The sequence below is a fragment of the Ursus americanus genome, chromosome 12, assembly GCF_024610735.1.
Source record: "Ursus americanus isolate L20-20 chromosome 12, mUrsAme1.1.p, whole genome shotgun sequence".
In the NCBI taxonomy this organism is placed as follows: domain Eukaryota; kingdom Metazoa; phylum Chordata; class Mammalia; order Carnivora; family Ursidae; genus Ursus; species Ursus americanus.
In genome coordinates, this window is record NC_142138.1 from 14,652,725 (window position 1) to 14,678,612 (window position 25,888).

The 25,888-nt window shown below is 43.3% G+C and overlaps 1 long non-coding RNA gene across 1 annotated transcript in view; it reads right to left on the bottom strand.

Annotated features, from left to right (window-relative positions):
- LOC148109146 (uncharacterized) overlaps window positions 1-25,888 on the bottom strand; it is a 523,556-nt gene that overhangs the window by 186,050 nt on the left and 311,618 nt on the right. The window contains exon 3 of the long non-coding RNA XR_015726195.1: window positions 15,596-15,749. This is a non-coding gene — a long non-coding RNA (uncharacterized LOC148109146). The remainder of the gene's footprint in view (window positions 1-15,595; window positions 15,750-25,888) is intronic.

A 25,888-nucleotide genomic window follows, 5' to 3' on the forward strand; every position in this document is an offset into this window, starting at 1 on the left:
TAAATAGGCTCTGGCCCAGCTCCGGTACTCTGAAATGCTCAGGGTGAAGAGGGTTAGACAAGGTTTAGTCTATTTCCTTTTCGTGGAAGAACCATGAGATTAGGTAATTTGTAATAAATTCCTCAGCTGTGCAGAGTTTCTGCAGAGGCACTACTTACTTAATTGGATTAAGAAGGAAGAAGCCATCTGACATTCTCTTTTGGTGGGCCGTATATTCTCATAAGCCCTGAGTGGTTCTGAACCAGAGGTGGTAGAACTGCATTTTGAGGTCATCCCAGGACTATAATAAAATAGCGGAGGCGACGGGACTGATTTCTTTTGTGCTGAGAGGTCATTTGCAATGGGAAGGGTTTGCTGCTGTTGTCACCGCTCTTCTGTTTTGGTTGTAGGAGGCCGGTCTGGGAGAGGCATGGGCCATTTCTTTGGTCTGGGAGAGGCATGGGCCATTTCTTTGGCCTTGACCTTCGAGGTTCTCCATGAGCTGGCCCCAGCTGGCTATTCTGCTAGAGGTACCGACATTGTAAAAGCACCAGATAATCGTTGCGGAGGATGGTCCTACGCATTGTAGTGTATTTTGCAGCACCCCTCGCTTCCATTCACCAGATGTCAGTAACACTAGCTCAGCTGTCACAGACAAAAGTATATCTAGACATTGCCCAGTGTCACCTGGCCGGGGGGGGGGGGAGGGGTAAAATCGCCTCCGGTTGAGAACCCCTGTACTAGTGTGTCAGAGCTTGTATTGCTCAGCAGGCAATAACAGAGGCTGTAACTGTGCCCAACACACAGCAGGCCCCCCCATAACGATTTGTCATTGAATGAATATAGCATAAAACCCAGTCTTACAATCCACTAGGCTCCCTTCACTCAACCTACTCTTCCTCGCCGACGGCCAGTGTTTTTCTTTCCTACCTCTATGTCTTGACTCTTCCACGTAAAATGGTTTCCCTTTTCCATCTTGATGTATGAAAAGTCTGTCTTTCATTCAAGATCCTGTTCACACACCGTCCTAACCAAAGCCATCACTGCTCAGCCACATGGAACATGCCTCACCATTCCATGGCCTCCCATTGTCCAGCTATCTCTGTTTCTTTTATGACATCCAGCAATTTCTGGGAGTGAGAACAGAACCTCATGGTTAAGAATTCAGGCTCTGAATTGAAATTACAGTTCCATCATTGACTGGCAGTGAAACTGTAGAGAAGTGACTTACCCTCTTTGAGACTATTCTCCACCCAAAAATGCAGGTAACAACAACACTACCTCAAAGGGCTCTTGCAGAGATTAAATGAGAGAACTTATTCGATGGTCACAGCCAAGAGCCAGGCCCATAGGACTAAGTAGTTGCTATTATTCTCCCTACAAGAATGAGAGTTCCTTAAAGACAGGGACTAGTTCTTACTCGTCTTTATAGCCCTGGCATTTAGGTCCATGCCTGATAAACAGTGGGTGCTCAGTGACTCTGCTGCATGGACAAATGAAGTAGGGGCTTCAGGCAGGGGAATTCTCCAGGATAGACTCATGGGCTCTTACTGGACAAGAGAAGAGTGAACCTAGTCCGAGCTCCTCACTTTATAGAAGGAGAAACCTGGAGGCCAGGGGGTTAACAAATAGCTTGGCCACATGCACAAGGTAATAGGGAACCGAATGTCACGTACGAGGCCTGCTACCTCCATCCCCCACAGACCCCTGTCCCAGGGAGAAGTCCAGCAGAGCCCCTCTCTCTCCCGTTGGCAAAGTGGTGACAGGAAAAACTCGCTGCAGTGTGTGAGAAAGCTAATTAGAGCTAATTTATTATCTTTGCTCAGAACTAGGATGCCGGGTGGAAACTGCTGGAGGTCTGCGCTGCAAAGAGAAATGTTTTTGATTATATTTACACATCTGATTTGAGAAGTACATGGAAACCTAATCATAACTATAATAACACGCTCATTAGCTCTCGGTGTACTTATCTTGGCTGCATGATAAGTTCTCCGAGGTGCAGCCTGGGCGTCATCTTTTTCATGAAGTCTCTGCAGACAATGTTCTGTGCCATTCAAACCTTCTCTGAGGGACTCCACAGTGCTTTGGAGTCAGGCAGACTGGATGACTCTGGAAAGGTACTTGTCCTCTTTGAGACTGTTTTCTCCTCTGTAAAATGAGGCAATAGTATCTCCCTTGTAAGTTTGAGATGAGGATGAAATGTAGTACCGTATGTAAATGGCATGCCCGATGCCAGGTGCACCCAGGAGGTGCTTAGTAAATGCGACCCTCCTCAGTAAGTGTGTGTGTCTAGGTGTTTGCCACAGAAACTCGGGCCCTGCCTGTGAGGGCTGATGCGTCTTCAGCCTCAATCCAGGCTCTACACCTGGGGCTGGAAAGGGTTCTGAGTCCGGTGTAATGGGGGAATGGATGAAGCACAGCTGGGGGTCCACTGTGTAGGAGGAAGGTGGAGGAAGTGCAGTCTAATGGGATGGAGAGCCCATGGGCTCAGGCATTACATACATGAGTGTCCGAATCTCATCTCTGGCACTCTCCCACTGTAGGACCTTGGGAAATTCACTTAAGCTCTCTGAGCTCAGTTTTCTCACCTGTAATATGGGCAAGAGTCCCTACCTAACACAGCTATTATGAAAATGAATTTATATCATGCATATGAAATGCACAGCACATAGTAAGAGCAAGATCATGGAGTATGAGGTAGAGGCTGGTCCAAGACCCCATTGGATATCTAACACGTACTGAGTAAATGTGCTAAGTGAACAAATGGATGGAGCTCACTATAATCTAGGATATCTGGGGGAAGAAGAAGGAACACTGGATTAGGAGACAGAACCATGTTGGTCTATATCCTGTCTTTGCCCATCAAGCAAATCCCCATCTCCCCAGTCTCAATCTTCTGATCTGTAAAGAAGATCCTAATGAAGATAAAAGAGTTGATACTGGTGGGCAGGACTTACAAAATGTAAAACAGAATCTTGATATTGAAATGCACCTAGTACAGCACCTGCAAATATTAAACCATTCGACAAATGGCTGACAATACCATGAACGACACTTACAAAGCACCTATTACGTGTCATTCACAGGGATCCCATCGTGAACAAAGCACACCTTGCGTCCTCAGAGGAGCAGCAGCAACACAGCCCCTCTTCGTCATCATCCCTGATGCAAGGGTTGGGAACCTGAGGGCCTGTGGTTGTGATCCAGATTCTGATGACAGAAACAGTGTGTGTGGGAAATACACATTTGTGTCTATGAGGGTCTACAAATGCCCCCATTTTAGAATGTTTTCCTTTTTTGTAACTTTTTTGTGCTTTGTCATTTTATTTTTCATTGCTGGGGGACCTGTCTCTAGAAAGTTCCATCTCTCAAGTTGTCTTCTGATTTCTGTGGCCTTAGGAAGCATATACTAACACTCAGTTGGAATGCTGTAGGAAATAAGGAACAACTTCTGGGCAGAGGGCCTAGAGTAGAATATATGAGTGTTGGTGGGTGAAATTCCTGGGATCTACCTCTATCCAGTGCTCACCACCCATGACAGCAACGCCAGTCTATAGCCCACATCATCTCTTCTGCCAAAGCTGTGGCAGTCTGCCCCTTGTGGCCCCTGATGATCCACCCCTCCTGCATTTACAGCCTCACTTTGTTCCCTCCATGGCCCCAGAATCTAGACTGGCCCTGGGACTCTACCAAAACATTTAGTGGAAATGATGTCGTGTTAGTTCTGGGCCTAAGCTTTAGAAGTCAAGGGGCTTCATGAGTGTACCAATCATTTAATCCTTACCACATTCCTCTGAAGTAGATGCAATTACCAGAGAGCTAATAATAGTCTTCTGAGTGTCAGATGGTATTTTAAATGCTTCAGATGAATTGATTTATTTAAATCTCACAACTTTATGAGGCAAATGCTATTATTATACCCATTTTACAGGTGGGAAAACTAAAGGACAGAGAAGCTAAGTGTGTTCTCCAAATCACACAGCTACTAAGCTTAGAGCAGAGTTATTTAAACCCAGGCCGTCTGATCCTAAAACCCACATGTTAATCACTATGCTGAACTTCAGAAGGGTTAACGGTCTTGCCCACATTCCACAATGGCAAGGCTAGGATGCAAAGGGGTTTTATTGGCTCTAAAATCAGACCCTTCTGGCCTAAAACATCTAAAAGCCCATTCTGGACCTTTCAGGAACATCACCTAAACCCAGAGACAACTTCTACAAAAAATAAAAACATACAGATTATAGTCAGTGATCATCTTATCAGAACTTCACAGAACCCTTTACTGGTTTCCATATCCATATGTGTATTTGTGCGTGTGTGTGGTGGAAGACCATGTATGATAAGCACTTTTAGATCCCAAGATGTAAGTTCATCTGTTCTTTTCACCAACATGAAAGTGTAGGGTAGAACATTCATTCGTCCAGTCAACAGGATTTTATCAAATGCCTTCAGTGTTGTTGTGCTAAGTACTGTGGCTTCAGTGGTGAGCAAAGAAGAAGCAAGCCCTGCTCTCACATCCTTATGGCAAGGGCCTGCTGGATCAGATCAGGCTCTGCTGTTTCGGGGGTGAGCGACCTAGGGCCAGCATTGCATGCTAAGCTTTAGTTTCTTATCTGTAACTGGAGTTAATAATAGTATCTATATATAATCTACATTTTAAGATTCTTATGATGGGAAAATGTAATAAAACAGGTAAAATGTTTAGCAGAATGTCAGATACAGATGGCAGTCAGATACTTTAAAAGTTACTAATAAGTTAAATATTATCAATACAATATTAATGCTATTAATAACAACATAAATATTACTATTATAGAAGTATACACGAGGCAGTGTGCTAGGTTCTTCAAAAGCAGCATAAGATAAGGCTGCTCCTCACCTTCAAGGGGTCTGCAGTCCTCATCAGGAGAACAAATATGCGAATGGACAGCTAAGAACTGTAGGCACTATAACAGAGGGCCAGGTTCAGTGTGGGAGCACAGAGGAAGTACAGACTGACTCCTTGTGGCTGGGAGTGTGGGAAAGGAGAAGGTTGGGAGAGTTCCACAGACAAGGGGTACTGGACCCTGGGCGTGGTGTTTGGAAAAGGCTTGGGTAAGAAGAAATGTGAGAAGGGAAATGTGAAAAGGGAATTTGAGACAGATAAAACGCTGAGCTAATGCACGGTGGTAGATTGTGCTTGGATGGCTTCCAATGAGGAAATATTTTCTGGGAGATTGGGTCTGGAGTGAATGGTTGAAGAACAGGAGGCAAGAACTGGTAGGAGATAAGCCTGGCAAGATATCTGAAGCCTGATCATGGAGGATCCAAATGTCAGGCTCAGAAGATGAGCTTTACTATTTAAATTGGCAAGAGAAAATGAGTGAAAAAAATACCTAATATGAATGGACTGATAAACGTAGAGATATATGAATATAGATACATATGATATAATTTACCGTTATGTATATGTATAAAGCTATCTCTGACTATATTTCTATCTTCTGGTTTATTTTTATTTTTTCAAAAATAAGTAAGGTGAGTAGGATCTGCTTGCTCCTTGCTCATCATTGCAACCATAGCACTTACAACAGTAACACAGAAGGGACTTCATAAAATCTTGTTGAATGGATGAATAAGCTATAACCACGATACTTTGATGTCCATCAAATGAACAAATGAATTCACACCTTGAATGTGGAGGAAGGTGGGTGCTTTCACAAAGCAGGTGACATTTAATCTTGGCATTGTAGATGAGCACAATTTAGCTTTGCAGAAATGAGCCATTCCTGGCGGTGGCAACACAGGTGGAGAAAACAATGTCACTGCCCGGTGTATAAGATGGTAAAGAGTATGGATTCTGGAGCCAGATGTTCAAGTCCTAGCTCCACTGTTTAATAGCTGGGGGCACTAAAGCATGTCACTTAACTCTCTGGGTCTCAGTTTCCTCATCTGTAAGACAGGGACAATAAGGGTATTTATGAGATTATTGTGAAGATGTAAGGTGCTTACCACAGTGCCTGGCACATACAATAAGCTCTACTTAAATATTTGTTTTTATTAGTATTGCTGTTAGCCCCTAAATGCAATCAGCAGACTGAACACTCTAGAGTCCTATCACACATAAATTGGTTCTTTCTTCATGTATTATATCTGAGCATCCTATAGGAGTCTCTGACACAAATTTCTTTGGTACAGATGAAGACCAGAGAGCTTGAGAGTCATTTCTGAAGAGATAAGTGAATGTCTAAACAATGGGGAATGAGGAAAAAAGAACATATTGAATGCCAGGATTCAGAAGGGATTGTTGCAAGATATTAATGAGCAGAGAGATCTAGAGGAACCATGTCAAAGCCTTCTGAGAGACAGTGGGAGCAATACCTGGGGAACGCCAAAAAGAGAGATGATAAAGGAGGAATGACAGCTCCCTGCAGGCCTGGACCAACTGCAATACAGAATAAGCAACAAGGCCAGAGAAAAGCAGTGTGTCTTGTTAAGTTCCTTTGAGAAGCTTTAAATCAGCAGTGGCTTCTTGGCAGGGTGAGGCAGGGTTCCAACCATTACAGGTTACTCAGAAGCCACCAGAGAAAAATGGAGAAGGAAAGCATTGAAGAATGAGCATGGTCCCCGATGTGATGTGGTTACCATAGAGACCACTCTCAATGGTAGCCAGGAAGGGCAGTGCTTGTTCTCAGAGCAGTTAACAAGCTATTAGACCAAACATGAAGATGCCAGCAGGTGAGCAGAATGAAGCCGCTACATCACAGCTGTCTGTTTGCTAAGATCAAACATGGAAGAAATAGCCATAAATCAAGCAGGCCACTGTGGCCATTGAGTCAAGTTCAGGGGCGCACAATAGGACTTCTAACCTGTGAGTCAAAGCCCAGGGACCAAATCCCAGAGCTACATGCTCAGAAGAGTGGTGCTCACATGTCCCTCAGACTGGCTTGAGGATTCAAATGAAATTAAAACAAAACTTTAAAACCAACGAACGTGAAGATAGTAACTAAGAATGTGGGAAAGACTGGCTGAGAAAAGTGTGGAGAGGCAGTAAATAAAAAGAATATTTCACATTGTGTTGCCCAACATTCAGTCAAAACTGAAGATATAGCCTGGCTTTGTAGCAGGCAGGGGGATCTGCTGAGTTTAGGGTGGCAGAACCAGGATTTGAAACCAGGGCTTTCTCAGAGCAGGGGCTCTGCTTCTACTGGGTTGCTTCTTCAGGAAAGTGTCTGAAGGAGGTGAGCCTAGGCTAACTACCTCCTATATGTATGATCTCCACTCTAAACAAAGAAATATATACCCGGATGAGCTATTCATTGTGTGCTGAGCCCTTTCTATGATTACGTCTATTTGTACAGGTGGTGTCTTAACACCCAAGGTCCTGTGTCTAGTTCTTGACTACCTGGAGCCCCCCTTCTGCCTCCCCTCACACACCTGGGCTATATTTAAAACATCACATCTTCCTATATTTATAATGCTGTTTCCTCAGCCCTTTACAATTTCTACTTCTTTCCAAATCTCAGTTTGAGGGCCATTCCATTCATTCATTCAGTCATTCATTCACTCATTCAGTCGGTCAGAAGTGTGGGATGCTTCTGTGAGTCCTTCCTCCATGCTTCCCCATACCCTGCACTTCCACCTAACATAACCTATCGTGCTAGGTCGGAAGCATTCATCGAACTGCCTGTTGAGCCCTTTAGATTTTAGATTTCTTGAGGGCAGATTGTGTCTTGCTCACAGTCTAGGATAGTGTCTAGAATCGAGCATGTAGCAGGTGCTTAATATTTTTCAAAGGGTGAATAAAAGAATAAATGAATGGACTACATTTCTTAATTCTATCCAGGTTACTATATTCTGAAGGGACTTCTCCAAGCCAACAAGCTGGCCTGGGATGAAATGTTTTTGTGCACATTACTTAATAAAAAGAGCTCTGGGTCAATTGAAAAATTTAAAGTCAATATGAAATTGATCCTCATCAGCACTTTCTCCTCCAAACATATAGACAAAGGGACATTTCTCAAACATATGTATTAGTGTTGCATTTTCTGCTCCAGAGACTCAGCGATCGTTGTCACCTCCAAGCCCAGCCCTCATTAATTTATGGGGCATCCAGCATAATCAGCAACAGGCTTCTGGGCAGCATAAATCAGAGACCAGCCAAGAATTTGGGGGAGTCTCTGAGCTGCACACATAGCAATTTCCTTTCATGCTCTTTTCTCTTGTAAGTCACTGAGCACTATTTAAATTAAGCTGAAGACCTTTAGGCTGAATTTCAAGGACACTCCAGGATCATCATCAAATCTGTCCACTTCAACTGTGCAGAGAAAGAGTGCAGACAACCAAAATAACACATCCTATAGCACCTTCTCAGAACTCCTATCCCATCTTCGCTTGGTTTACCAGTCACTTAATAAAGACATGCCCAGGAGGGGATGAAAACAGTCAGCAGAAGAGAAAAACAAAACTGTTCTTGCTGGAGGAAACATGACACAATGAAGGAGCCAGATGTACCAGGAGTGACAATGCAGAGGCACAGTATCTAACACAGATATATCCATCACTGGAGGTGACAGCTGTGATGATCTGTCGCGACTGGCTTCAGATAGAATTGGGAAAAAGATTCAGAACCTTGTGTGTAAGAGGTAGGGATGCTGATATGGACTGTGTGTTTGTGCACCCCCCCCCCAAATTCCAACGTTGAAATACTAATCCTCTATATGATGGTATAGGAGGTGGGGCCTTTGAGCACTAAGAAGGTCATGAGGGTGGAGCCCTTGCGAATGGGATTAGTGCCCTACCAAGAAGAGCCATGAGAGCTAGCATCTTCTCTTTGCTTTCTCCGCCATGTGAGGATACAAGGATATGGCCACTACAAACCAGGAAATGGGCTCTCGCCAGACACTAAATTTGCCAGTACTTTGATTTGGGGCTTCCAGCCTCTGGAACTGTGAAGAATAAATGTCTATTGTTTAAGTCACCCAGGCTATGGTATTTTTGCTATAGCAGCCCGAGCTGACTAAGCCTGATATGAAGTCATAGCTTCTGGGGCTGACTTTCCTCTCCTTGATTCTGTAGTGTGCTGCAGTGTCCCTGCCTGAGAGTCCCTTACCCACAGTCATCTGACAAGAATCCATAATCCCGTTGCCTTTGAACATTTTTCTTGTATATTTGTGTTAGAGGATTTCATTGAGGACATATCACCTTTCTCCTAGTTGATATGCAGGCTACACATGGAGTGAACCTTAACTGCCTGGTTGCCAAGGTGAACATGCAAAGACGACAACACCCCTAAATTTTAGGTGAATGTCACAGTGTCAGACTCCCAGTGATCCTTTGATGGTTCCCTGGGGATAGGGATAGAGGCTGGGAACAAAGCCTGGGGAGGATTGTGAAAAGCTGCAATGAGGAAGGGGCTTTAGCATAAAGTGCACCCCTTTGTAGTTGGTGGGAGGTGCCTGGCTGGAGTGGGTCCCTCCTGCCTTCTTGGATGCTCAAAGATCACAGCTAATAAAAGGTGTGGGCCAATACTGACAATAACACCACACCACAATTCCATCCTTACCTTGTTTTCTAGTTATTCAAAGAGTGTATTCATAGGTCCAACTATGAAGCCCTTTATATTCTGACCCCTGGTCAAATATTTCAGATATGTCAAATATTTGAAAATATGATATTTAATGTCACAACACTATTATAAATAAGATGGTATTATTTCCATTTTTGAAGTGAGGTCCAGAATGGTTAAGGCCTATGCCGAAAGCCACACAGTTAGCAAGCAGTAGAGCCAGGATTTGAGCACATTGCCCTATTACTGAACTTCTAAAATCACTTCCATTTTCCAGTTTTGAAAGACAGTTACAGTTGAGACTTGTGCTCTCTAGCCCAATTGAGGAAAATGTTGTGGGTCCCCTTAATTTGCATTTGCAAGCCTCCTTGAGGACATCCTCTGGTCCCTAGCCCACTGTTCTCCCTCTGCACTTGACAATCCTAGGACATGGCCTGCACATATTCTTTGGCTGTTCCCACCTGAAATACTTGGGATAAGTCTCCCCAATCTGAGTCAGTCCTAGTCCAAAGCTCTCCCTCTTCGTACTTCACTTAAAAAAATAATTGTTTTATTTATAAAAACTATGCATACTCATAATATCTGACTTAGAAGAGCAAAATATAGAGAGAAATAAAATCCCTCCTTATCCTACTATACAGAGAAATTCACTTATATCTTAATGCATTGTGTTTTGTCATTTTTAGGTATCTATCACGTATCTGCAACAAAATTGGAATCCTATTGCACATGAAGTACTGAAGCCTACCTTCATGTCCATATGCCATAAAAAACATTAAACTTCTTTTAGAAGAGATATGTTCTATTTGATGATTACATTAAATTTTTACATTTTTCACATTCATTTTTGGAAATTTAGATTTATGCTTTTTCAAAATTTCAAGTAATGTGGAAGTAAACTTATGTGTTCACAAATCTTTGTAATCTCCCTTTTTAGGATAAAATACTAGAAGAGGAATTCTGGGGTCAAGAGTTACAAGGTTATTTCAGGCTCTTCCAGATAATGTATATCAATTAAATTCTCACCGGCAGAGTTTCCATCCTGCTCTGGAAGATCATCTTTCCTGGAAAGTTCCCCTCAAGTGCTAGTGAAATGTAGTCTTTTAGCAGTGATCTTGCATTTATTTGAATAGGGACTGAGTTTAAGGAAACATGTCAAGACAAGACTATGTGTTGATCTAAGCAGTTTCATTTTTATCCTGGGCTCATTGCTAAGCTACATTTCTTAGTCCCTTGACTATTACATTGGGGCAGACTATGACTGAATTCTGGCCAGCAGAAGGTAGGTAGAAGTGACATATGCCACTTCCAAAATATGTCCCTCAAAATCTCCCAGGTACAATTTTCCTCTCTCTTGTCCTCTCCTGCAAAGACCCTGGTGGCCACATGTTGAAGTTGATGATGCCATACAGAAGACAGAAGAATATCTGTGTCCCTGAATGACTGTGTTAAGTGCAACAATACACTTTGTGTTGAATATTAGGTTGGGAAGGGTTGTTGGTTAAGGCAGCTAGTATCCTAATCAATAGTGTCTGATTTACTCAAAGGTTCCCAAACCAAAAAGACTCAGCTGGTTCTTTGCATGTGCCGCCATGAATCTGCCTTTGGCCAGCGTGGCTATTCACAGAGGCGTGAGTTGTCCGCAGCCTGCAGCACCCAATCTAGCGTTTGGCATTGAGCGCGGATTACCGGGGTATGGGTTCATGTGTGGTTACGGAGTAAATGAAACCAGACAAGAGCCCCATGATTTTAACTGGATGAGGCTTAAGTGAGGCCCACTTTGCCATCTGAAGTAGATCATCCACTGGCCTCTGCCCTCTACCCCCAAACAAGTACATTTTAGTTACCTAGGGCATCTGTCCCTGCCTCCCCAAGAAAGAAGACCCAGGGCTGAGGACCGCCCTTCAGAGCACAGGCTGTTGTGCAGAGGAAAGTGGCGCTTCCAGCACAGTTGTTCCTCTTCCGCTGATGCTAATTACAGTTTGCTAAATGCAAACCAGGGAAACATCTCGCCCACCCAAAAGAGATCCAGAAATGGGTCTGTCACCTTCGCAGTAACCTGGGAGCCAAAAACTCATCTTCCTTCTAAACCATGTATCACTGTTTTTCTCCCTTTACATGTGGTGAACACAGAGAGGTGTGTTCATAGGAGAGGTGAGATTGAAACTGGACATCTCCCCAACCTCAGGGCCTTCGCTTTTGGTTGCTCGCTCTGACGCAAAGCTGGAGCATGAGGTAGACGCGTGCAGAAGACACTGCCTGGCGGGCGGGGTTTAATTACACATGTGTGCAGCACCGTGGTGGCAGTCTGAAGATGCAATTACACAACTAATCATATTGAAACAACAAACTGGAGCTTCCTTGAAGGGCCTCCGCCCACGGGACCCCCATGTTGTCATTTTGCCACACCATCTTGCCTTTCTTCTGTGTTAGTATCGCTTGTGGAATTTTCTTCCGTAAGCCTCCTCATCCTCCTCTCAGGACATCATCAAGAGTCACCACCCCACTGCAGCCTTCCCTGCGGTCCTAGGACCCCCTCCCCAGCTGACTGAATTCAGCCTTCCTCTGTGCGATCCCACACAGAGCATGGGGCTTCTGTGCCATTACTTTCTGTGTCGGGGCCCCAGTTGTTAAATCTGGAAAGCAAGACTTGGGCCTCTATGCATCTTCTCAAGCTTCAAAACTATGTTTTTCTTATTCTTAGGAATAATCGAATGGTTTAAAAATATAATATAGTGGAAAGATTGTGGCTTTGGCAGCAGGAGTTTGAACATGACTCAGTTGCTTCTAGCTGAGTGACCTGGGCAGGATGACTTAGCATGTCTTTGGGCCTCAGTTCCCTCATCTGTAAAATGGCCACAGGACTGATATTAGTTCACAAGGCTGGAGAGTCTTGTGAAAGTATTTTACAAGTAAGTAATGAAATACAGTGCTTGTCCCAGTTATATTAATAAAAAGCTGAGTGAGTCCCTCTCTACTCTAAGGGAAACTCTACCACTGCCGGATTAAACATCTTTAAAACATGCATCTCAGGTTCTCAGAATCATGTCTGACAATCTCCACTGCCTCTCTAACTGTAGGGGAAGAAGAGCTTTCGTTAAAAATCCCCACAAACCTTAATATTAACAGTCCCAACAACTTTGGCAACCCTTTGTTGGCTACCTACCCTGTGTTAAGCACTTGCCAGGCATTTGCCACTAAAACAAAATGAAAGAATTAGACAGGCTTATGGTCAATCCCTGATTTGCAAATGAGTATTTACGTGATCTTGAGAAATTTGCCTCACTTTTTGAATCTCAGCTTCCCTGTCTATAAATCAGCTGTGGAAGTGCCTATTATAAAAATTTGTAGTGAAGGGGTACCTGGGGGGCTCAGTCTCAGGCTGAGCAGCTGGCTCCTGGTTTCAGCTCAGGTCATGATCTCAGGGTCATGGGATGGAGCCCTGCATCAGGCTCCATGCTCAGCAGGGAGTCTGCTTGAGCTTCTCTTCCTGTGCCCCTCTCTAGCTCATGCCCGCTCACACTCTCTCTCTCAAATAAATAAAACTTTAAAAAAATTGTCATGAAAATTAAAATGTGGCAACCCCCTTAAAGCATGCAGACCCAATACCTGACACATAGCAGCCACTCAGCAAAAATCAGTTCCTTTCTTCTACTTTCCTTTCCCTTTGAACGCCAAGATTCTAGAATTCCACAATATTAAACAGTCATACAAATAGGATGTGCGGTAGATGATGGGTGTCCTCTAGGGGAGTGACGTCACAGGAAGATTCTAGCAGAATCTCCATTCCAACATCACAATTGGGCCCCTGCATGAGCCTTTCGCCCACTGTGCTCATCACCACAATATTTTACAGTGAGCATTTAATTTTTTTTTAATAAAAAGATTATTCTCAATGATGCATGTGATAAATATGCCGGCTTTAAACCTTTCAGAAATATTAAAGGTTTTACAGCTCAATGTGTGACAGACTTGATTAATCCCTTCCACACAGAAGTATTCAGGAGGAGAGCTGTAGTTGGATTTTAAAGCTCCCAGAGTGTTCTTTGATAAAGGTAAAGAAAAGGTAAAGAGCTTTGAAAAAGAGAGTGAGATTCTCATGCCACGCAGAATAGACAAAGAATGCAAAGACCCAGAAGGCTGCACAGTGTGGTGGGAAGCTGGAAGCTGGGGTGGGGGTGGGGGTGAGGCAGGGAGAAGAGTGCTTTAAAACCTCTCTCCTGAGAGGATTTTTCAAATGAAAGGCACAATCCAGCCTGACCACAGGACATTAGTCTCAGAGTTTTCTTCTCTGCTGGGTTTCAAAATGGATGATGTGGGGGAAGGGGTGAGGGGCAGAGCAATCCAAGGGCAGTACAAACTTTAGAAAGGAATCAAGTGAAATATACCATCACCTCTTCATGTGTCCTGGACTCTTTAGCAGCCTCCTGCTAGCTCATTCGGTCACCAGGGCTATTTCCTGCACCAACCTCTCCAATCCCCAACTGGATTTTGAGCTTCTCTAAAGAATAGGAAATACTTTGGTTTTTGGTGACTTCTTCCCCTCAGCACTCACCCTAGCTTTTGTATATAATAGGCATCTAATAAACATTTATTAAATAGATAGAGTTGGTGTTTAATAAGTCCTCCATGAAATGGTCTAATGACATAAGAGGTGTAAAAACCCCTACTTAAGAACACTGCTTCAAAAATTATGAACAGACTTCACCTCCTTCTAACTCTCATTCTACAGAAGAAAATTGAGTTTAGGGATGAAACCACTGAGACTTACAAATAACACCTCATTCTCAAATACTTACTGAGCACTATTCCATGCTAGGTGAGTTGGGACACAGTTCCTAGCTCAGCCACATTGGGGGTAAAGGAGACTTGTCATCATTGTGGGAGGCGCCATGATTGAAGCATATATGGGAAAGCGTGCAGGACAAAGGAAGGTACACCAAACACAGCATTTTTGTTCACAGTGGAGATGGTGGGGAAGGGGGTGATTAAAAAAAAAAAAAAACTCTGAGAATAAATAATACACTCTAAGCTGAATATTGAAGGATAATGCCAAGGGAGACAGGGCATGCATACTTTCCCCATATCATGCATACAGTTGTGACCTGTGAACTTCCATTTAAACTCCAGATGGAACGGCTTGCTCTGCTAATCAACGCCCCCCCAAAATCTCAAAGTGTCCGCCCACTCCGCTTGGTGGTTTTCTTTGACACCCAAGTCAACGTCCAACCCCAACCCCTACCCTGTTTTTATGGGAGCATTTTCCCAACACACGACGCCAACATATTTGCCACAAGATATTATGGGGGCAAAAGTGTAATTCAATTACGTGACTTAATCAATTCAAATGGCTAATGTACAAGGATCTCAGGATGCCATCCAGCTTTCAACTGAGGGCGAATAATTGTTCCATAATTTCTTAATTCTCCCACAAGACAGTTTAAATTAAAGGATGTCAATTTGCAAAGCCAGACTGCATTGTATTCTTAAATTGGGCCTGAAATAGCCACAAGATGAAGGGTAATAAGGCAGAGAGAGCAGAGCCCAGAGTGCCTGGTGCTGTGCAAAATTGTTTAATACGGTCAGACCCTTTAATCTTCATATCTACTGATGCAGAAAGCAGCATATTTCTGTCACTTATGATAAGAAACATTACTTTTTAAATTCCTTGGTGAGGCCAGCAGATCTTAGGCAGCCAAGATAGCAGGAATCTCTATTTCTGTGTCTGTGAACATTTCTTTTTTCCCTTAAATTGGTTTTATTCTAATCCATTTAGTTTCCAATCTGAGTCAGAGACAAGTAACCCTGAATGGAACCACACAGGAGGAGAACAAAGGCGTGTGCCTTTCAGTTCTCAGATTCTACTGGCAACCACCTCCTTGAACAAGTCTGTGATTAAACGAATAATGAATGTGAGAGTATTAACCATAGGCAGGCAGCTAGTTCCAGAAAGGGAGAGAATTGGAACAGCATTTGAGAGAAACAAAAACACGCTCAAAAGTAGAGGATGCAGTGTGAGGAGGTGATGATTTGAACTATTTTCATCAAAGAATCTAGCATTTTACTCACGTGTGTCCTAGAAAGTGGTTCGGTCAACTGGGTGTGCGTGACGTTGAGAAAGCAGGAGGCTCCAAGGTCTGGATTGAAGAAACAGGACAATGTTTCCCCAAGACTGCCAGGGCCACGAGTCAGGAATCGTCATCGAGAAAAGCCGAGGACATAGCTGCAATGAAAGAAGTCTCTGTCATTTTGAAAGCAAACCAACGAAGGAGAAAGGAGGGTGAGGTACAAAGTTAGTCATCACAGTGGAGTTTGGAGCGAGCGGCTCAGCATGAAGCATCGTTCTAGTGTGTGTGGTGCATGGAGGTAGGCCTCGGGCACAGACACCCGCCGGAATTGGACCGACAAACAGAAGGGAACTTTCAGCACCTCTGTGCCTAGTGCTGTGCTGTTACAGTACGTGGAGGTACAAAGAATAACATTCATCAGTCTGTACTTCAAAAATCTGGACTGGGTTATCCATACACGGGCCAAAATTCAAAAAGTACACATGGTATGAATCTGTCTATAGGACAAACACCTAGAATGGAATTATTGGGGAAATTTTTTTTTTTCAATTTTGCTATTGTCAAATTACCATCCACAAAGGCTGTACAATTTTACAATCTCTTTAGCAACATATGAAGAAATACCTTTCCTTCGTCCTCACCAACAGAGCCTGTCTTGGTTCTTTATACAAAGAGACGTGAGATATGAGGCATAATAATGACAATAATAATGCTAATATTAATGAATGATCCTAACACTTTAAGTACAGTTTTTAGTCTTTATATATATTAATCCATTTATTCCTAGCAGCAACCCACTCATGAAAGTACTATTATTATTCTCCCTAAACAGAGAAGGAAACAAAAACACAGAGAACTTAAGAATCTTGTTGGTGAACATAGTTATGCAGGGCAGAGTGCCATTCCAGGGCTGGCACCCTCTTCGAGGCCCAAACTCTTAACCATTAGCTCTTATTCCAGAGGTGGGATATTACTTATGGTATGTGTAATAACAGGGACACACAAATAGGAAACCTGAGGGGGGGGTGTGTGTGCATGGGGACTCAGAGACACCAGTTCCTTCCATCTTAATGGAAGTAGACACAGGCTATAACTGGGAAAATGTTCGGCTACAGTGATTGATATGCAGAACTCTATGAAGAACAAGTAGACTTTTCCTTACTTTTCTTTCCTACTCCTTTCAGTACAAAAACATTACTCCATAAATGTTCATGATGTGTCAGAAAGGTCAAAGCTACAAAATTTAAAGGATGGTATGGTCCAAAAAGCATGGTACTTTTAAGTAACACAGACCTGGGTTCAGGTCCAAGTTACACTACTGGTTAGCTGGATGACCTTAAGTTATATGGCTTCTCTGAAACTCAATTTTCTTCAAATGGAAAAAAAAAAAAAGTCTGTGACCCTAGGAAAATTTTTACAATGACTAAATACAAAAAAAAAAAAAAAAAAAGCCAAACACTCAACAAATATCATTAGTTGTATTTAACTTGCACTTAACTGTTAAATCTTACTTTCTCTGCTTCAATTTGCAGACCTTCTGGTTTCATCAGAATAGTTTACTTTTCTCAAATATAATGGAATTTTCTAGTCTGCTTGCATTTCTGTGTTCTATTCTCTTGCTGAAATTCTCCCCTTGTCCCCAGGTCCCATCTACCACGAAGCTAGCCAGATCTACATCAAATGCCACCAACTCCAGGAAGGGTTTCTTGACCAATGCCCTCTGCAGTACACTGCCCCTAAGTGCTTTGAATTCCTAAGTACTATTGGATTCCTAAGTATTATTGAGCTCTACTACTTCTAAGACATTAATCATCATAATACTAACAGTTAGCAACTGTTTTAGTGCGTACCAGGCACTGTTCTAAGCATTTCATATATTTCATATCTCACTTAATCCTCTTCACATGTGATAGGTATCGTGATCATCCCCACTTAGGCACAGTCCTGAGTGCCATTCTTAGCACGTCTTGTCTGCACAGAGGGACTGACGTTTCTAAAGGGCAAAGAGGCCACAAGCCTAATATTTGAAGTTGTAGGCTTTGGAGTGAAAACACCTGTGTTCCAGCCTTGGTCCTGTTCCTATCAGCTGTGTGATATAGTTACCAAATCTACCCAAATTTTAATTTCTAAAAGGGGAAGCTGATAACACCAACTTCAAAGAGTTATTATAAGGCTTAACTGAGTTTGCAGATATAAGAATTTGGAACAGTGGGTGGCAAATGGTGAACACAGTGAATGTCAGCTTATATTATTCTTATTTAAATAGCATACAGTGGCTTCCAACAAAAGGCTTGCTTCCCTACTTTGCATTCACTATTCCCTCTGCCTGGACGGCCTTTCCCCATCCTCACTCATTATCCCCCTGCCAATTTGAAGAACTCAACGCCTAGCTCTGCAGGATCTAGCACTAGCGTCTCCTATTCTGCAAAGTCTCCCTTGGAGGCCCAGGGAAATCTCCCTTCTGTGCACCCTCTATTACCTTAGACCCAATTCCCTTGTACCTCTCATCTTACTGCATGGAGATTCTGGCTCAGAACTAGGAGGTCTAGGAAGATGGGGACTTCATCTTAATTATTTTTAATCCCTATCACTTAGCACACTATGCATAAGCGGGGTAAGCTCTTAGTGCCCATTAAGTGATTAAAAAGATGAATTAAAAATAAATACCTTAATGCTAAGAGGAAAAGTTACCAATTCTTAACTCACTACTATATAATTCATTGAAAAGTCATTCAATATCCCAATCAAAGCATAAAAAAGAAACTCTACTAAAACTAAATGTTTTATAAAAATAGACGAGAGGGTTCTGTAAGGAACCCACTGCATTCCTATCAGCCGCATATTCACTCAGCACACTGCCAGGCTATTGATGTTTTAGTGATAGACACTGCAAAATGATAGATTCACCAGCAATTCATAAGCTGAAGACATTACCAGACACGCCGTTAGGCTGCTCAGATATAAACAGAATATTATGGGAGGAAAATAATTAACTTGTAAGGAGAGGGGCAAATAAACATTCTATTAAAGGGGGAAAAAATCCCAACTGAATATAATCTCCTTCCATTACATTATGAGCATTAAAATTAATGGTGTTCGTTTTTCTGTGGTTTGGGTAGTCATTGTATTTAAAAAGCTGAAGTTAACTTCACAGGGAAAAAAAATAAATTAAATGTGCCGGTGTCTCAGGAAACTTCATTTTCTGAGTCAATAGCCAAGTTGATGCACATCACCAGAATGTCTGACAATCAGTTTTCCATACTGGTGTGTTCTAAATGGGAAAGGAAACCAACTCTTAATTTAAATTATATTGCAAATCACTTCTTGCAGGCTGAATGGCATTCAGCTGCAGTAGGTGGCTTTCACATAGGGCCCCAAATACAACATTGGCTGATTAATGCTAATTTGAAATGTTTTCTTGGAGGGGCTGATGGGCACTCGATCTGGGTGCATATGAGGCTGAGGAAATTCTATGGTGGGTGACTGACTTGAAGGCCAACAGCATATTTGCCATCAGATAAAAATGTACATTCACAAACATACCAAGACAAGTCAATTATTCTCTGATTCACTATTCCCTGGGTCCCTTTGTGTAAAGAAAACTATTTATACTCCCCATCAGATGGATACACAGAATCATAGTAAACAAGCCCCTGATTCCACTACTCTATATTTCCCACGGCACCTTCCATTGTGGAAGTCATTAGTTTTGGTCTTTTTGTTCTCGATTTATCAAAACAGACATTTTGCTAGTGAGCTCAGTTTTGCTCCCAGATGCAAAATAGCAGACGCAATTTTTGACCAACTGAAAAAAAAGAAACAAAACATGCTTTGTAATCTTTTGGTGAGGGTGACTGGGAATTTGTTCTTCTCTACCTCAATGCCTGATACGTACATAAACACTAAAATCAGAGCTCAAAAAGCTTAGTATTCTTTTACCCTTCCCCAGCTTAAAAGTTCAAAGAGACAAACCAACCCATCCTTGTGCTTTGAATTACTCCCAATACAATGCACTCATGTCAAATAATCCAAAATGAGGAAACTGATCAGAACCAACACCTGAAAAAACAACAAATTAACATGAAACATCATCATATTTCACTTGTCAAATCGGCAATACTCTGTAAAAAGAAAGTACACTCAGTGTGCAAGGGTTCTGGGGACAGATTCTCCTACACAGGGAGAACCCTGAGCCTGGACACCCATCACACGACAGCGTGCTCCCTGCACACACACTGTTGTCATTGATAAGGAGTTTGTGGTATACGAAAGGGAGGTTTTGGGGTTTTAAAAAAATATTTATTTATTTGAGAGGGAGAAGAAGGGATAGAGAAAGGGAGAGGGAGAGAAGTTGGGGGAGAGAGAGCACACATGGAGGAGGGAGAGGCAGAAGGAGAGGGAGAAGCAGACTCCCCTGCTGAGCTCCATCTCAGGACCCTGAGCTGAAGGCAGATGTTTAACCAACTGAGCCACCTAGGCTCCCCTAGGGATGGGAGTTTTTGCTCGGATGGTGTGGCGTGGGATCCTAGCTCTAGCACTTGTGACTGCATTACCCTGGGTACATTCCCTTCCTTTTATGAGCCTGAGGTTTCTACTTGCAGCATTATCGTAGGATTTGAGGTAAACTACCTTGCAGTATAGTTAGTGCCTGTCATCAAGTAGACCCTCCATAAATGAGGGCTATTATTATAAGCACTTGAGATATCAGTATCAGTACATCTAATGGACTAATTTATATATGCGCCATAGCCAGTATGCCGTAAGACCATGTTTTCTGTTGTGTGTAAGTCAATGCATTTCTATAGCTGAAAGCTAATTTCCACGTTTGGTCTCTGACCTTTAAAATTACTGAATGTGCTGCTCTCAAGTGACAGAATCTTTTCTATACTTGACACTGATTTGCAAAATTAGATGTCCAGAGGGCTAAAACATAATTTTCACGAGCAAGACAACAGTGTAACAAGCCTGGGACTATCTCATTAAATCTGACCACAACAAAGTCTTGGTGACCATCAAGGGACTAGCCTTCTGCTGTCACAGGACCTTCAGGCAGGGGAACTATGAACAGGCTTCTGTGAGAAAGTTCCAAAGTCCCAGTGAGTACATGACACACTCTATGCATAGAATGAAGTGGTTCTCAAACTGCATATTAGAGTCACGTGGGGGAATTTTACAACTTACAACTTAACTTACAACCGAGTGAATCACAGTCTCTGGGGGTGGAGGCTGCACCCTGGAAAACTTTTACAAGGTCTCAGGCTATTGTCCTGTGTAGCATGGGTTGTGGGGGGGGGGGGAAGATCACTGGGCTAAAGAAATACTCCGATTGGTTGATGGTCTTTAAAAGTGGTGATCGTTCTTTTCATAAGAAGGCTGAAAAGTGTAAAAGCAACAAGAAAAACAGACCCCAAGAAAGAAGAGATGAAGAGAGGAAGAAGGGGATGATCTTGGGGGGGGGGGGGAGCAGAGGGGTGGTGCTGCCCTGAGGATCTTAGAGACTGCAGGTCTGCAGTCAGCGGGAGAGCAGGTATCTCCATACCTTTGCACGTTCTGTTCCTTCCACCCAAAATGCTCCTTTCTCCTTCTCCACCATGCAAAGGCCATCAAATATCACCTCTTATGTGAAGTCTTTCCTGACTTTTTTTGGCACAATTAACTGCTCGTCTATTCAGTCAACGAACTTTTCCCTAAGAACATTTTGTATATTCCCCTTGGTCACAACTCACTGCATTATATTAGCCTGCAGTTCATGCAAAGGCCTTGCCTGCTCAATTCTGGGTGTTTTCTGTGTCTCATCTTTGGTTTCTGCAACAGTGCCCAGCACACACAGTATGAATTCAGGATTTTTTTAAAGGAGCCTTCAGCACTGTAGTAGACATATTGCTGTGGTCTGCACAGCATCCTTGTTAGAGCTGGCCCGTCCTATCGGATTCTGGTGGAACTGTCAATCACAGTGACTCATCTGTCCATTGGCCTTAGGAGTCAGCAGGTGACCCAGGCAGGATAATTAAGAGTCTTGCCACAAGAACTGATATATGGACAGTGAGAATGACAGCCTCTGTTCCAAGACCTGTAAGGATCTTACCAGAGACTGCCAGAGTTATCTTGCTATCCACAAACACAGAGCCCCCTTTGGCAGGAATGAATCCTGCTAAATTTTGACACACTGAGAAACAGAGAGACGTATAATACATAGGTGGAGAGAGGGGATGGACCCTGATGAAGTCACTGAGCCTAGATGCACCATGCCTGGTATCCGACCATCACTCCCAGACTTCCCAGTGACATGTGCCAATAAAGTCGTAATTTAGCTTGTATTAGTGTTGGATTTCTGTCACTGGCAGTGGAAGTTATTTGCACCAACTCAATCATATCGCAATAATGATACTGATGACAAAGCCCCCAGTCATAAAAAAATTACATTTGATTCTTCTGTCAGTGAAATCAGTAGAGAATAAGTTCATTTTAAAACAAAGGTTTTCAAACTGTTCTACAGGGTGCAAGTTATCTGTGGAGGACTCTCAGGGAACAAATTACGGATAAATTGGAAGGCAAGTGCCAGGGGCTTGGCCTGCTTTCTTTTTTAATTGAAGTAACTCTTTATTCCGTTTTATATGTTGGGATTTCATATTTCTACTTGAAAAAAAGCTCCCACTGCTAAAAACAAAACAAAAAACTGTGAAAACGAAGGCATGAAAGTGTATCCTCAAAAACAGTATATTTCAAATGTTTCCGCACATCACACATTAGCCCTCAGCTACCTGAAAACTTTACTTGCTTGGAATGACTCGTTCCGTAAAGGATCTGAGGAAATGAAGTCTTGCTGTAATCGAACAGACGGTGGGAAACACTGGACAAAGATGGAAAAATACCACCACCATTCCTGAGATCCGACCCGACATTTTGTCTCCAAACCCTCGTCCGCAGGAAACAATCCCAAATGTTTTTTGAGTGTGTTGCAAGAAATCCCTACGTGGATAAGAATAGAAGGTTCTGCATTCGGTAGTCTTAAGTAAACAGAACCAGATAGAAACCCTTAAAAAGGGTTGGGAACAAAAACTTCTGAAGAGTAGCTTTGTAAACTCGGTCCCTAAATCATCCTTGTCGCATCTGCCTTCCTCATTGCCGACGTGTAGTCCTACTCACCCCTTTTCTGATAATCCTCAAACTCCTTTCTTCCTCTCCACCTGCACTGCCTCTGAGTCTCGCCTTTTCTTTGAGAAATCCCTCCGTGGCCTCCACCGGCCCGGGTTCCCCCGCCGTCTAGCCCTCGCGTGGCCGCCATGTTGAGCGCCCTCACACAGAATGTGAGCAACGCCCCCCCCACGCCCACCCGCTTCGCGGCTGCGAACCTGCCAAAGGCTGAGGTTGCGTCCTCCTCCCGTGGCCTTGCTTGTGCACAGCTCCTCTCTTCTCCTCGCCTCTCCCACCGCTTCCTGTTGGAAACGCACAGCCCCACAACCCAGGCCTGCAAGGGGGTGTCTTCTGACCTCAGTGCCTTTGCCAGGGATGTGCAGCCGGGACCCCGACTCACTATTCTACACCAGTGTTTCTCAACTTTTAAAATTGGCTTTAAAAAAATTACCTGTGCCTCTTGTTAAAATGCAGGTTCTGATTCAGTAGATCTGGGGTGAGGCCCGAGGTGCTTCCTTCCTAAGAAGCCCCCAGATGATGCTGACGCTGCTGGGGAAGGGACTAATAAGCTTTGAGCAGCAAGATCTGCTATCACTTACCGGGGAAACCTTGCCTAAATAACCTCCCCTCGCCCTCACTGGCCTGCGCTCAAGAATTAGGTACATCTGAAAGCCTCTGCTTGCAATCAGATGATAATGATAGCAGTTAATACTGAGTGCTCAGAATGAACCCGGCGTGTTCCAAGGGCTTCTGCTTTAGAACTCATTTGTTCAGCACAACCACCCTATGCTAGAATCATCACTGTCGTTTTTAAGATAGGAAACTGAGGCACACAGAGGCTGAGTAACTTACCCAGGGCCACAAAGCTGGTAAAGAGGGGAGGTTGGCTTAAACTCTGGCCAGTTGTCTCTGGAGTCCACATATTTACCACTATCCTATGCTACTCTGGAAGATTCCCAACTGACAGAGAGTCCTGCCTGCGCTCCCTCAGCTCTTTCTGCTTTCCTCTGTCCCAACACACACAATAATACATTAGAGTAGACTGTATCCTTGCCACTCTCCCACAACAGACAGTGAATTCTTCGAGACTGGGATCCTTTCTGGTTTAACTCTGAATCCTAGGCACCCCAGCAATCCTTGTCATCCAGTCGATGCTAATGGCATAGTTCTAAGATACTGAGTTGCATAAACATTCATAGAACTTAAATTTTTCCCTCCCTCTCTGACAAAGGTGACTTTGATTCCAGGGGCTTTGAAACCTAAGAGCGTGCGTCAGGATCACATGCAGGGCTTGTTAAAACGCCGATTGCTGGGACCCACCCCCAGAGTCTGCTTCAGTAAGTTGAGTGTGGCTCCTGAAAGCTTGCATTCTAAAAGGTTCCCAGGTGATAGTGATGCTGCTGGTCTGAGGACCACACTTTGAGAACCGCTGCTTTATTTACCTCCTCACGGGTAATCAGCTTTCCTTCATAAGGAATCCTAAGGCAGTACACAGGATGTCCAATATCAGGGGGAGATAAGGAAAACCGTGACCTGAGAGAATGTTTACCTATCCTATTCAGGGGCATAAACAAAGCATAAAATAAATACCATAGCAATTTACTAACAACTCAGAGACTTGTTTTATTTTCTATTGGAAAAAAAATCAAGCAAATTAGCAAAGGACATTGAACGCAGAAATCAAAATCAAATGGAGAATTTGGTTCTAGATACTCCAGAGGCAGCCGAGTCAGCCTTCTGTTATGGTGTATGTTTCACTTTGATGCTCTATGCTAAGCACTCAGGATACAGTGAATGACAGGCCTCTGGAAGTATATAGTCTAGCAGGAAAGGCTGGCAAACAATATGCAAACATATAAAGAAAGAAAATAATTACAGGTACGGAAATGTTCTAGTAGGGAAATAAGCAATATGCTAAAGAAGAGGATAACGGTGGGGGGAGGCAGTGCTCACTGAAGACAGGGAGGTTGTGCAGGCCTCTTTAAGAGAGCAAGAGCTTCATTTAAGCCCACAAGAATGAGAAAATGCCATCCTGTGACTAGCCGGGAAAGAATATTCCAGACAGAGGGAATCACAAAGGTAAGCACCCTGGTCTCAGAAGGAGCCTGGCACGTTTTAGAACCCTTAAGGAGCCCAGTGTGCTTGAAGCATAGGTGTGAGGGAGGCCTTGTACTGCTGGGAAAGTCTGGATTGTATTCTCAGTGCAATAGGAAGGAACTAGAAGGGTTTCAGAAGAAAAGTGTCATGTATGATTTGCATTTGAAAGAGATCACTCAGGCTGCCCTGTGGAGAAAGGTTTCTAAGGGGCAACAGGAAAAGGGAAAGGATCAGTCAGGAGTTAATCCTACTATGCAATGTGCAACGTGAAACACCTAACAGCTTATACGGGGTGGGAGCGGGGAGAGGTTTATCGGCTGCGCCAATTAAAACTTTACAGCCCGTTCAAATAATCCACTTGCATCACACTGTTTAAAGACAACATCCATAAACCAGTCGGGGCTAATTGTAGCAAGTTGCTGCAATGCAGACCTCTAGCTTGCTGGAAAAGTCCATGGAAGACTTGCACTGAGAGCATCCTTACCAGAAGGGCCGTGTAGAATCCCCCAGAAGGGAAAAATTTAAAGAACGTGGTGGCCCTTTGAAAGCTGAAAAAGTAGATCGGGAGGCACTATTTTTCTGTCTAAAAAATAAGGTCTTTTCAAATTATAAATGAAATTCAAGTCTATAGATGACTGTCAGTAACAATGGCCAACACTTGGCCCACGTATGGAGCCCTGTTGTCCTAAATACCGACATATATTTACACATTCAGTCCACCCATGAGGCAGGCGCTATGATTCCACCAACCTCCTTTCATAGATAAGAAAGTCTGAGGCACAGAGTGGGTAAGTAATTTGCCCAAGATTATAAAGGTGGTAGGTGTCAGGCAGAGATGAGGCTTGAAATCAGGTGGTCTGGCTCTGGAGTTGCGGCCTTAACCATCATACTGTTGCTTCTAGAGAATTTGCAAAATAAGAAAAAGTAACTGTAGCCACTGAGAGGGAGACCCCACATTATAAGTTTTGTTGTATTATCAACATAATTCCTGGGACAGAGTCGTCTAGCTCTGACAGTGAGCTGATACTGGATACTGGGCTTTGCTGTCTGTTTTACAGTAAAG